The sequence below is a fragment of the Callospermophilus lateralis genome, chromosome 13, assembly GCF_048772815.1.
Source record: "Callospermophilus lateralis isolate mCalLat2 chromosome 13, mCalLat2.hap1, whole genome shotgun sequence".
NCBI classification, from domain to species: Eukaryota; Metazoa; Chordata; class Mammalia; order Rodentia; family Sciuridae; genus Callospermophilus; species Callospermophilus lateralis.
Genome location: NC_135317.1, coordinates 84,649,268 through 84,664,221, shown reverse-complemented (window position 1 = coordinate 84,664,221; position 14,954 = coordinate 84,649,268). Strand labels below are relative to the sequence as shown.

General features: G+C 31.3%; 1 protein-coding gene across 3 annotated transcripts in view; it reads right to left on the bottom strand.

Annotated features, from left to right (window-relative positions):
* Window positions 1-14,954, bottom strand: part of Kcnt2 (potassium sodium-activated channel subfamily T member 2) — a 345,157-nt gene that overhangs the window by 126,960 nt on the left and 203,243 nt on the right. The gene's annotated exons all lie outside the window — the stretch shown is intronic.

Below are 14,954 nucleotides of genomic sequence, written 5' to 3'. Positions count from 1 at the left end.
ATTTCTTTATGCCTCAGTTTCCTCATCTAAATATTGGGAAAACAGTTGAATAGGCCTGTAGTTGCTAGTCTCTAGGATAGTCACTAATGGTGTCCTATCCAGGTACTAAACCCAGTGTCATCCAAGGCTTTGTTCTCCCTCGGATCAGTTGCTCTAGGAAAAGCCAGATGCCACATCATGAGGACACTAAGGAAAGATCCACACAAACAGAAATAGAGGCTTCTTCCCCACAGTCAGCATAACTTGCCAAGAATGTGAAATTCTTTTGAAAGTACATTTTAGCCACATCAAGCTTTCAGTTAACTGACCCAACAACATCTTCATTGCAACATCATAAATATCCTGATTATTACTTCTCCCAAGATCCTGAAACACAGAAACTGGGAGATAATAAATACTTATTGTCTATTCTACAAAGTTTTAAGGTGGTTATGCAGCAATAAATAATACATGCATAATAATCATAAATAATAATATATTATAGGGATTCTGGCCAAGGAAATGTATAGGGAAGTGTTCCCCTGGTGAGCAAACTCTCAGTAACAGGCACTCTGTTTCCCACCCTTAGAATGCCCAGCAATGTCTCCTAGGAACTAGTAATATAGAAAATATATTTGCAATGTCTAGCTGGTATGGCAATGCCCTGAGAAGCCTCTGAACGTCATCAAACCTTGACCTTGATTGCAGGCACATAGTTCCTGGGAATAAAGGAACTTTTTTGCTAGATAACAGACAATGGACTTTCTTGAGAACTGCACAAAGTTCCTAACATTGCATATTGCAACTGTGAAATGTAACTTCAGAATAAGCAACTTTACTGATACTCTAAACAATAATGTAGCTATGGTACTAATGATCTAACGTAACCTATTGATATAAATAAAGCTTGGCAGCTTGGCCTCTCAGCCACTCTGCCACCTTCCCTGCCTCTGCACCTTGTCTCTCTGTCTCCTCTTTATTATTTCTTTATAATATATGAATATATATATATATATATATACACATATATATTTACATATTTTTATATATACATACACATACCAGAAGGTAGCCAAAGGAATGCAACCTAGGGGCTTGGGTTGTGGCTCAACTGTAGAGCACTCAACTAACGTGCTGGGTCCTGAGTTCAATCCTCAGCACCACATAAAAATAAATGAATAAAATAAAGGTATCATGTCCAACTACAACTAACAAATAAATATAAAAAAAGAATTTAACCTATAAAAAGAGATTTAGAGGGGGCTGGGGTTGTGGCTCAGTGGTGGAGCCCTTGCCTAGCATGTGTGGGACCCTGGGTTAGATCCTCAGCACCATATAAAAATAAATAAATAATGGTATTGTGTCCATCTACAACTTTAAAAACAATATTTTAAAAAGAGGGCATTTAGAAGAACAATGCATTCAAGTACACTATATGAGCTGGGTGGTGTAGCTCACACCTGTAATCTGGCTGCTCAGGAGGCTGAGGCTGGAGGATCAGAAGTTTAAAGACAACCTCAGCAACTTAGGGAGGCCTTAACCAACTTAGCGAGACTCATCTCAAAATGTAATAAATAAATAAAGTTAAAGGGCTAGGGATGTGTCTCAGTGGTTAAGACCCCCTGAGCTCAATCTCTGGATAAAAACAAAAAAACAAAAAAAAACAAACTATGTCAACATCACTTACCCTTATTGCCATACTAGTAACCTTATAGTTCTCATATTAATTTTTATTAAACCAAGGGGCAAAAGTTAAAAGGAATATTGACCAATTGTGCAAGGGGGAACTTATATATTTCCAGAGAATTAATTGGCACTGTGTATAAAAAAACACACAAGTACATATACAATTAAACCTAGAAATTCCACTAATAACATTAGCCTTAGGGATTTTTTAAAAATAATGCTGTTTTTTAAATTGCTTTATTTTTCATTTCTTATCAGAAACTGAATGAACATTCCCAAGAAGGAAGTAATTATTGGCAGATTCATTGGTTTTAGTCCTTATGATTTATTATGCAGAACAGCTTGCGAGCTTAAATGAGAACTTGGCACCATGGATGTGGACATACTACAATATTAAATGAGATTTGATCGTAAATTATATTGTGAAACAATCTGTTGATTTCATATATTCAAAAATTCATATTAACTTTTATGAATAGTAATGATAATTGACATAATATAACCCCTTCTTGTAGTTAAATAAATAACATGCTTAGATAAAACCATTCAGAAACTTGATTATGGCATTAATTATGTTTGGTCATTTGGAATTTTGGGGAAAAATGTGTGAAAATAAAAAAGATCACTAATGAATTAAAAACAACCATCATAAACATACCTTTTAACTAGTATTAAATATCCCTTTATAAAAATTACATATAATATCATATATGAGGATTAATAGAAGCATTACCTTATTTTGAGAAATTTTGTTATCTTCTTAATTTCATTTGTATTTCTCATCATTCTAATATAACTGCAAATAATTTATAATCAGATAATAGTGAATTCCACATTCACTCATTTCACGTACCATTCTCAGATGGTTACATATTTTGTTTCTTTTTACATTTACTCCTACAAATAACAATGATGTCCCTTTATTTAAATTTTATGTACAGCTCATATTATTTCCTCATGAGACATTCATGAATTGGGTTAAGAGATGTTAGCCGATGCCCCCTCCACTGTGGATTTCACAATATGTATTCTTTTACTATGTTCTACAAGAAATACACAAACACCTATGCTCTGTAAAGCCCTTCCTATTATTACCTTCAGAGAGGCATGCTAAGGATTAACATTTTAATGTGATATTCTGCTGGAAAAATCTTCAGTTCCTTCTCTTATTTATAAGAAAATATCCACAATTCTACAAGTACAATATGAACTTTTGGATAATCTTATTTCTGCCTATTTTCCTAGTGCCTAGTCCTAAAATCTGCTATCCCGTTACAGGCACATTGTAATTTTTCAGATCCTAGGGATTCATTACACCATCTCCCACAACAGGTTCTTCCTATTTTATGTTCATACCCAGGAATTATTGAAATCTAATTCACCTAAATGAGATTAAATAATTTCTCAATTCACTTATAGCTTACACATCCCTAACATAAAACTGAAATTTCTATTCCTATGGTCTCCTTGATGCCCTTCTTTAAGCCATCGAGTAAGTTCTTACTTGCTCAACACCATCTTCCCCACTAGAATGTAAGCCATGAAAAAAAAAAAAAAAAACAAGAGAGGACTAATCACTTGTAACACAGTTCTTTTAATCTTCACTACACTGTGCATGTAATGGTATTGTCATTTTACTTAGTGAAGTTGAGAATAATTTCAGGTTCTTAGTGGCCATTTCATGTCCTATTCTTGTGTGTAAAGTGTTCAGTCTACCTATGCAACTCACTACTTTAGATTCTTAATATTGAAATTCTGCAGGTTCTTTATATATACCTGGGTGCAAATTTTATCCATATGTGTTCATTGTGACTCCTAGTTAAGGGCTGCCTTTCTTTAAATAATATAGGTAAAGAATGGTAGGGTTAATTCTGATGAAGGTTAAATTTTCAGTTTTTTCTTATTATTTTTTTGTTCTTGTTATTATTGTTTATAAGTTGAGAAATATTTTCTACCAAATTTTGAGAATATTCCCCTATGTTTTCTTTTAGATATGTTGTAGCCTGTCCTTTAATCTAAAGTATATTGTCAACAGCTGTCCATGGGCTGTGTGCGGATTGTGTAGCACATAGTGCCTCTTGAGAGAATAGGCCTGGCTCTTGGAACTCCCTGTCAAGAGACTGATCACATGATGCAGGTGCACTCCTCTCTCCAGCTCTACCTAAGATACTACAGAGCACTTGAGATGGGTGTGATTCCTAAAGATGTCAATCAATCTGCTGACCACAAGACATCATGAAGCAAGACTCCACTCTTGAAACTTTATCTCCCTCTGATGCTCCCATAATAAAATAAAGGGATTCTGGGCTCATGCTCTCTATCTTTTCCAGTGCTCTTGCCAGTGTGGAAGTCGACCTTAAGGTCGCAGAGCCACCCCTCCCTCAATCTGAAAAACTTATGTCTGTATTGTGTGATTTTTTGCTGCCTTCTTAGCTTAATGTTGCAGCCAGCTCTTTTAAACCCAGTTCATCTCATCAGTACATGTCATAGACAAGAGTATACGACCTATTTCAAGTTAATATTTAGCTTATGTTGTAGAGTAAGGCCAAAAGTATATATTTTTTTCCAGATGGATATTATGTTGATCCACAAATATTTTTAAAGAACACCAGCACCCTAGGGATTAACTTGACATCTTTGTTGGAAATTTTTGAAAATATATAGCTGAATCTACTTCTGGACTGTATTTTTTTGTTCCATTCATGTTTTTGTCTATAATTATGATAAATCCATGCTGTCTTGAATATTCTGCTGTTAGAGTGAACATTTAAACAGGGTACTATAAATTTTACAACAGGTGTCTTTTTGTTCATAGTCATTATTATTATTATTATTATTTCTTTCCATTTTTATATTAATTGTGCAATCATGTTGTTAAATTTTCAAAGAGTCTTGTATAACTTTTATTGACTCTATAGATTAATTTGGGTAGAATTAACAGGATAACAATATTGAGTCTTCCAATACATAAAAATGGTATGTTCCTCACTGTTTTAAATTTGTTTGAATCATCCTCTTAGTAATGTTTATAGTTTAACTTATACTGCACATATTTTAATAAATTTTCTCCAAGAATTTCATATTTTGATGCAATTATAAAGGTAATATAATTTAAATGTTTAAATTATCATTGCATTAATTAATCCTCAGACATTAAATCATTTTTATTAGATTCACTGATATTTATATAGAAATCTTGGTTTGAATTATGAATAAAGACATTTTCACTATTTCCATTCCCATATATATTTTTCATTGATTTATTTTTCCTGCCTTATTACAAAGGTTAGGACCCATATGATGGTCAACAGAAGAAGAGGAGACATTTTTTATTTGTCCTCAATATTAGAGTTAAAAATTCAGTTAGTTCCCTTCTACTTCCAATGTGCACAAGTTTTTGTAAAATATTTATTGACTTTTTAAAACTCAGATGCTGCTATTGTATAAAGTGATGTGATCATGTACTTTATTTTCGCCTTAGAGTACAAATATGGTGAATTCTATCTGATGTTTAAATGCATATGACTTGTGGAGCCACAAAAATAAGCCCCACTTGTTTATAATGTATTTGTCTAAATATGACTGAATTTGATTTGCTATGTTGAACATTTTTGCATCTTGATTCATAATAAATATCAGTCTGTAAGTTTCTTTAGCCATTATGTTTTTTACCTAATCAAATGAATCTGGGAACATACTTTTTTTTTCTGTTCTTATATTTTTTGGAAGTTAGATTTCTACCTCAATCACTATCCCTTAAAATTTCATGCTTATTGGCTTTTTAAAAATTTTTAATTTGATACTGACCAATGTAAATTTTACTTTACCCAATATTGAAAAGTTTTCTCTTTTTTTCAATATCTTTATTTTGTTTATTTATTTTTATGTGGTGCTGAGAATCAAACCCAGGGTCTCTCACGTGTGAGGCGAGCACTCTGCCACTGAGCCACAACCCCGGCCCCGAAATTGTTTTCTTTCTCTAAAAATATGGCACTTTGTTTTGGGTAAGGTGAATTTGGTACTTCCAAGGCCTTTTATTTAAAATTTGCAAGGCCAGTTTTGGCAGACAATTCTTGGATGGCTTCCAAGATCGAAGGCTCCTGGTATATACATCTTGTATCATGTTTTTGAATGTGGACAGCGCATGTAAATATAGATTATACAACTATGATTAAGTTTTGATATATAAAAAAGCTGAGTCAGGTGGCTTTTACTCAGTAAAGAAAGAGAATAACCTTGGTTGGCCTTGATCTTAAAAGAAGACTAGTGCTTTGTCAAAGGACAATGTCAAAGTTACAATAAATATTATCCTAAGGCCTTTAAGAAACAAATGGCCATCTTGTATAAAAGGCCATGTAGCAGAGGAAGGCGGGCAGGTTCTAGGAAGTGGAGCCTCCATTAGAAATCCACCATGAGCTGAAACCTGAAAACAAAAAGTGAACTTGGAAGAACTTTAGCCTCAGATGAGATAATAAAAACATCAGATATCTTCAGTATAGACTGCTAAGACACTAACAAGGGGTAGATAATAAATTTATGTTATTTTAAGCCAAAAAGATAGTGGTAATTTATTATATATCAAGAGAATTCCAATACTGACTGATTTAGAACAGCCTTGCCTGCAGGGAATAGTTGAACCTAACTGCCAAATGATTTTTCTTCCAAAATTTCAAATGTCCTGGCTAATCACCAAGGTCACTCAGAATTTCAAAATTTGAAGGTCTCTCCATCCTATTTGTGCTCTGAGGATTGTTTTGCTTATGAGTCCCTGGTGGTTTTTAGCCTGGCCTTTGGACTTTTATTTTATGTTTATATAATCTAATGCTCAGAAACGATCACAAGGATTTAAATTTTGACTTCTGGTGCTCTTTCTGTATTTCACCCTCTTTAAGATTCTACCTGTATGTGTCAATATGATCAAACATTACTTGTATATTGTAAACTATTTCATATATATATTTTTGCCACAGTTTTGTTTTACTGTTTTATGGTATTATTTTAAAATGTCATTACTGGATATTTTGATCTCTTCATATTATATTAATAAAATACTATATGTCAGGTACTATATTATCAATGAAGAGATATCGATAAGAAATGGATATTCTACTGTTAGATATCTAAGGAACTAAAATTCAATTAGTTCCTTATATAACAGAATTATTATTAATTGTGAGAATATACAAAAAAATAAGAGTTGCAAAGATAAAATGATTTCTCACACTCTCATGGTTCTCACAGTCAACTGATCATTAAATCTACAATATATATCTGAAGTGTTTCATGAATCTGTTCTCACTCTCCATTTCCATTATCACCACTCTTGTTCAATTTCTCAGTATCTCTCACCTGAACAACTATAACAGATACCTAAATAATCACTCCTATGAGATTCTTTTTGTCCTTTCCACTGCATATTTTCCCTAGAGCTACTGTGTTATCTGGATAAAACTATATGCCTTCATCTAATACCATCTTTAGCCTCTCATTACTTCTCCAACAAAATTCTAATGACTTAAGCAAAATCTAATTTATAATCAAGCACACATACATTTATTGGATTTTGTGTACGTATAATATGAAGCACCTATGAACTACTATTTAAGGCAAATTTTAATTTTAATTTTATAACCATCCCATTATAATAACTATCATTGCTATTTGCTGGCTGTCCTGCTACTAAAAATTCATTCTTAGAGTCAAAAATTACATTTTAAGATACTTTTCTCAAAGCAAAGGCAGTGATGAATTTCAGTGATGAAATTATATTAAACCATGAAAATATTAACTATTTGTTGCATGTCCATTGGATTTACTGTAATATAAAGCAATATCAAATGAAACTACTGCATAGTTGGAATCATGTTTTGACATTTATAAAGTGGCAAGGAGTGGAAGGGAGGAATTATCAAGGTAAAATTAAATCTATGCAGAAAGAACAGGCTTAGTTAAACTGATTTCTTGGACAGCATGTAAAAGTATACTGTGTTAATGATTTTTTAAAGGATGTGAGGTAGGGACATGATAAAAGTTGGCATTGGCCTAGACAGAGCATCGTATTCATAATTGTATCAGCAGGACCTGGAACAACAAATTTCTCACATTAGAAAGTCAAGAAAGTAGTTTGAATAAGTAAATGAGAATGAAAAAAGACATACCTGACCTCTTCAAAAAGCATTTGTGTCTAAGAACTACTTTATGGACTTAAAATCATAGGTCTAGCATATGATAGAATGTGCCTACCATTTTCCAAATACTGTAAATATTCTTCTCTTACAGACCATGAAATTTTATGCTTGAGAAACATATAAGAAAATTAATGGAGGGAAGCATAAAAAATGCTGAGTTAATTAAATCATAAATGCTCCACATGAAGATGACTTGCAATACCTAATGTTCAGTATCACGTTATTCATATGTCAAAGAGAATGAACCAGCCAGATAGGTTGGCTATATAATTGACCAGCATATTAAAATTTTAAATGCCACAAAAAGAAAAACCAAACAACTTATTAAAATAATTTTTTAGAAGGAATGAACTCTACGAACAAATTTCACTTAAAAAATAATCTACAACTTAACAAATGCTAATTTCTTATTTTGATGAAATGGACCATGATTACATAAGACATTAACATTGGGGAAAATTGTGGGACCTGAGGGTTGTAGAAGAACTTTCACAACTATCACTATCACTCCTCTGTAGATCTGAAAATTTTCAATCAAAATAATTTTAAATGAAAAAATTAAAGATAGTGAAAGTAAAACTTTGTGTAATTACTGAACTTAAAATTTTTAGGAACATTTTTTATGACAACACCATTTGAGTATGAACTGAATTTATAGGCTTTTTATCAGCTGCTTGGAATAAAAACGTTATTGTACAGTACACGTATAGCAGAATTTAACAATTCTCAGGAAAGTGCACTGAGTAAAAGCATTTGTGAAAATGTATGCATGTGTACAAAGAGAGAAGGTCAAGCAAATGTGGCAAAATGTTAACGATCATTAAATGTAGATGGAATGAATATAGCTTCATTGTCTATTTAAATTAAAAATGTGAGTTTGATAACTTTTCAAGAAAAAAAAAAGAAAATAACAAGGAAATACAAAAAAAAAAAATTAAAGACTCCTGATAGTTCTGTCTTTAAATATGACCTTAGATCAAGTAGTTTCCATTGATCTCCACAGTAATATAAAAAGAAAAATGACTTCCATCTTAAATTTCAAGAATTTTCAAAAGTTTGGTGTTTTATATTTTGAAAATATAGAAATCCAAAGCATTATGTTCTTAAGTAGGTTGTAAGAATAAAGTTTAAAATGATGTCTATGTGGGCGTTATATGGGAAATGAAGAAATGTTTCAGCATGAAAAACTCACACTTCACCATTTGGTGAAAGTCAAGCCTGCATATCCATATGTTATTTAGAAACAGCTAAGATAATTTCCAATATTTATATTGCTTGGAAATAGTTTCACACTCTCTTTTTTTGGGGGGGGTAGGAAAAAAGGCATTGAAATGTCTGGTGCTTCAGTAAAAACTACATGGTGACAAAGCTTCCATTTTTTATTCAGATCATTTCTCCAAGACATACATGTATGTATGTATTTTAAACAATACTGTTTCTATAATGGCAGTCATATTATCTCCCTTAAGAAAAAGTATATTTTAAAATATTACTGATGATATTGCTACAATATATTTACTTTTGCTGTACTTTTAACTATCATTGTAATTACTTTTTTTTTTTAATTACTGAAAAAGCTAACTCCTACAGTTCTGTTATAATGATTCATTCTTCTAGGCATGTTTTAACTGTGAAGTAAAAAGTGTTTCACTCAGTCAACACTTTACTACTGAAATATGGTTCTTTCTTTCATTCATGAACAATAATCAATTCTGTTACACGTGGTATATAATCAATGCAGAAAAAATTCAGACAATTCACACTTGCATTCACTAATAGATTTTTATATTCCTTGCCCTACTCGTAGGTGAAAATTTGCCAGTTTGATTTTTTATGTTCTTTTATATTAGTTAAATAGAAAATTTTCAAAGGACTCACCCAATAATTAAAAGAAAATTAAATGAGGAAGAAAAGACAATTGAATATTGACAAAAGATGGGAATAGAGTGTTAACCTAAATGTAGCTATTACTTTATTAGTATAACATTAATTTGCTTCTCATTGATTTTCTGAGTAACTTCTAACTAGGAGACAGAAAGTAAGAATTTTTTATATTAAAAGAATAATTGAATAACAGTTTGTTCTTAAAGTTCATTGAAGGTCATTCAAGGTTTTTCTTTATCTTTGTTTTTTTTTTTTCTTCTCAGTAATGTACACATTTTTCACATTGGTTTTATTTATATATTTACTTACTTATTTGTGGTGTATGCTTGAGATTGTTTAATGATTATTTTTGGAATGAAGTATGGTGAAGGAAATAGTTTTGGAACTCCAGAAATACATTTGAAAACTATATTTTACCTTTTTCATCATGTTTTGTCAAATAAGAGGAAATTATTTATGAAGGGCTCAATAACATGGAGGCATATTTTTTCCAGGTTATTTTAGATCACTTAATTGACCTTGGGGAGGTTTTTCTAGAATTATTGGTCCTATAACAGGTTGACAGAGAATACAAAATGTAAACACAACCATATTTTACATTGATCATATCTACCAAACACTGTCATTACCTCTGTCATGTTTCAATGCCAACTGCCACTTCTTTCAAAATTATTGGTAAAGTGTTTCCCACTGTTTCTCTGGTTTAGCATAACCAAAGTAACCTTCCCATTTGACTTTTGACTATGAAAATTGACCCAAAATATCCATAAGACACACTCTTAAAAATAAAAATACTATAAAATAATTAGAATTTCATCATCTGTATACTAAAAAATGGAAGCAAGAGAGCTTAGCCTGTTAATGAAGGAAAAAATCTGTAGCTGTCCTTCTATGATGCCCAGCAGTAATCACAAATGCATATGTGAAGGGGAATTCAAAGAGAAGCAGTGAGCTCACAGATCAATTTGTGAACACCCAGGGAAAAAAAATGACAAGGAAATATTTTGGAATAACTAAATAAGAGATGATCAAGGTGTGGACTAGGATTGTCACAAATATAAGGCTGAGAAATTCAGGCAGTATAACTGACAGGTTGTGATGATATATTGAAAATAGTAGCTGAAAGAATGACTCATAGGTTTTTGCTTAAGTTCTAAGTTGGTAAGGGGAAGAGTGAAAAGTTCTAGACCAGTACAAATCAATAAATGTTTTTAGATATCTTAATTTTGAAATGGCTATTAAAAATATACTAGGGGATATTGACGGTATAAGTTTGAGATACAAGACTGAAGCTCACAGTGGATACTGAAGGAGAAATTTAAACTTATAAATGGATGAGATCCACCAAGAAACAGGTATAAAGGGAGAAAAGCAAATTATTTTGAATTTTCCTTAACATAATCTGATAACATGTAGAAAATGGCAATTTTATTTCTTGCCTGCTAATATTTATTCTCTGCATTTTTCCATATTTACAAAAATCTGTAGGATTTTAGGGAAAAATAGAAAACAATCGTTTTAATGGATACCATTATTTGTTCCTAATTTTAAAGACATACTTTGAATATGAGATCATTCAATGTTTATTTTCTCTGGGTTATTTTGAAGATAACTTCCCTTAGGTTTGGAGGTTTTTGTTCCTAGCTTCTCGGTAGTTTTCTTGCTATCATTATATTTTTGCTTGTGAATATATACTGAATTTTCTTTCATATACTTTTCCTGCATTCATTGAAAAGATAATGTGATCATTCTCCGTTAACACGATAATCTATTTCAGGAATAACTTAACTTGCTGGTGATATATTCTTTTTAAAATAGATTATTTAGTTTGTTTTGGTAACATATTTTATATAATGTTTAACTATGTTAACCAATTAAATTAGTCTCTAAATATCATTTCTAATGCTATCCTTAATGAATTTTTTTCAAGACAATGTTGGTCCCATAATATGAGTTGGAGAAATAGCTTTCTTTTCTATTCTCTAGGAAAATATATGTAAGCTCAGAATCATGTACTGTTTGAATTGCTGTAATAATATTTCAGTTATTTTTCCTGGCAATAACTATGATAAATATTTGTCATGAGGATGAGAAATAGGTACTCAAGATATTAGTGATAACAATTACCCTGACAGACATCATTAACTGGTGGCTGGTTTTCTTCAAAATATTTTCTTCAATCATGAAAACCCTATGGGGTAGTTTCTCTTGCAAGGTTTTATAAATCATAAACCACAAGCTTAGAGAAATAAAGAGTTCTGAGGTCCTGTAGTTAATACACAGTAGAACAAAGATTTCACCAAAAATGTCTCACTTTAGAATGTCTCGTTTTAATCACGTACTTTGATAAATTTATTATAAAAAGGGAAAATATTCTGTGAATTATGCTCTTCAGTTATGTGAATTTGCCTGTGATTTATAGTGAATTTAAGTTTATATCCAGATATCTTTTATAAATATTATTCTTCCTGACTCCCTCTATATTAATTTGTTTAGCTTCCATTCTTGGTAATATGAATGAAAGTGTATCTTTTCTATTGCTCAAACCACATGGATCAGAACTTTTTCTTATTGGATCTGATTAAAGTGTAGAAGACTGTTTTAATTATAATTAATAGTCTAAATCTCATCTAAAAAAAACTCATGTAAAAATTTATTCAAATAAGAATGTAATAATTCAATAATTTCATTTTCACAAGAGAAGTATAAAAGGTCTGAATTGTAAGTGTGCATAAAATAATAATTGCTATGTTGTTGTTGTGTTTTGCTCTCTAATGTTTAATACATAAACAAGTAGAGTTTATCCATTTTACACATCTTTTAATAAAATGAATTCACTTTCAAAAATGCATTACATTTACTAATGGCAGGAATTCCACAATTTAGTGGAAGTTTAAGAGGCTATGTACTGGGCTGGGGATGTGGCTCAAGTAGTAGCGCGCTCGCCTGGCATGCATGCGGCCCGGGTTCGATCCTCAGAACCACATACAAAGATGTTGTGTCCGCCCAAAACTAAAAAATAAATATTAAAAAAAATAAAAAAGAGGCTATGTACTGGAAATTAGAATGTCTAATTCCATATCTTGTGAAAATTATAAAAGTGTTTATTTAATATTCAGGCAAATGCAAGGTTAGGAACATAATGAATATCATCCAGTGAAGATGACTTAAAAATAAAGCAATTACTATTTTATCACATATGATGTTAGCATTCTATTGCTAAAAAACAAATGATCCCTATGCTTTATAACAAAGAAAACTTATTTCTCAACATAGTGTTGGTTAGTATGATTCAGTGAGTTGATGGGTAAGGAAGTTGGGAGCTGAATAGGCACAATGCTGGGATAGATATGCCTCACTTTACACATGACTTTCCATCCTCAGAGAGGCTAAACAAAGCTCCTAGTATGAGTACATAGCAGAAGCTCCATGGCTTTTCAGTGTTTTCCTTATGATATCATATGTTACAGTGTATTGGTCAAAGCAAATCACAAGGAAAACCATATTCAAGGCTGGAGAAGTAGATTTCTACTCTTTGTGGATAAAAAGCCAGAAAGTCCCATTGCAATGTGACACACACTCAGGGAGGATGGTTCATGGGGACTACTATTTTAAGCATCCACACAAACTGAGCAACATTTTAATATACTATCCTTGTAAAGGTAAAGCTCATACTGTTATAAAAATACATTATATTGGGTTTGTGAACCTTATATATCATTTATATTTCATTTTAATGAAACAAGGGTGCTTACATCATTTCATAATATAAAAAGAACTACTCAAATTTCAACAGGTGTCAAAATGAGAAATATTGAGATAAACTATTAAGATACAATTTTAATATTTCACTCATTTTCACAATTGTAAACTAAAAATTTAAAAGATCAATGCAAATAATGCCTGTATTTTTATATAAAAATAGATTAGTTCAGCAAGTTTGATCTGAGGAGAGTATTTCCATAGCTTACTACAGAAGGAAGGAAGAACTGAAGTCTATTCTCAATTTTAGTTATGAAACATTCAATATTACAAATTGTCCTCCCAAACCACACATTGTAATTGTTTTAAAATTTAGATTCAATACTCATTTAGTGAACATTGAATGTGTTTTAGATTAGTATTTATTTAACATAACTATAACCCTAACTGATGAAGCATAAATACCATATATATTATGATCTTTCATAAGGAAGAAAAATAGGGCTCAGAATACTAATTTGCATGCATCAAGATTACACTATAGGACAGAATTTTAAATTCATATTTTTGGAACTTTGCATAGTGCCATGTCATTACCGCTACCCTAAAAATTTTGTCAAAGCAAATAATTCCCAGGTTTAATGAAAAATTTTCAAAAATATCCTTTTTTTTCCTAAGTGATAAAAAAGGTACTTTAGATAAACTATTGACATTTATTCATTGTTAATTATATGTGTACCAGGGAGTAGGTGGATTACTTTACTTGTATTTTTCCACTTTGTTCACAGGATCACTTACAAAAGAAGTACTTTTAGTTTTAAGTTAAAGCAATAGGATTAAAGAAGCCCTAGCACTATCTCAGACCATTTAAATCAGAATCTCTCTAATTATTACTTTTAAAAAGTCTTCCAAACAGGTATTAATATGCAGCCAAGTATGAAAGACATTACTTGAAGTTATTCACTCTACATTTTCAGAAAAAAACAATGATGCAATGGAAGGCTAGTATATATAAAACAGAAGAAATAGAATAGCAATAATCTCTTGATTTTCCTATTATTATTTTAAAACCTTAGGGTTAGAATTTTTTATTTCAATATCATATGCTAACAAGCAAGCATTTTAACATTTGTGAACACGTCTTCTGAAGGAAAAACATTTTGCTGACACATTGCTAAAATTACCTACATTATAATAAATTTGAAGTTTCAGGCTATTAAGGTAAAATATAAAACACAATACAGTTGTTATATTTGGGGAACAATATGTATGTGATTTACTGCCTGAATTAAAATTAGTTCCTTTCTCCCATGGAAGCATTTAAGAAAAAAATAATCAAGCACCACTTCATTGTTCAATTTCCTAACAATTCAAAGGAAAAAAAAATCTCATGTGATCAATTCTCTTAAAAGTATTGCTTTCAAAAAACTCACACAGATATCTTTTTCTTGAAAATTTTCCAAAGTCTACACCCCCAAATTAAATCTATTTAAGTGTACCAAAACATGTTAATAC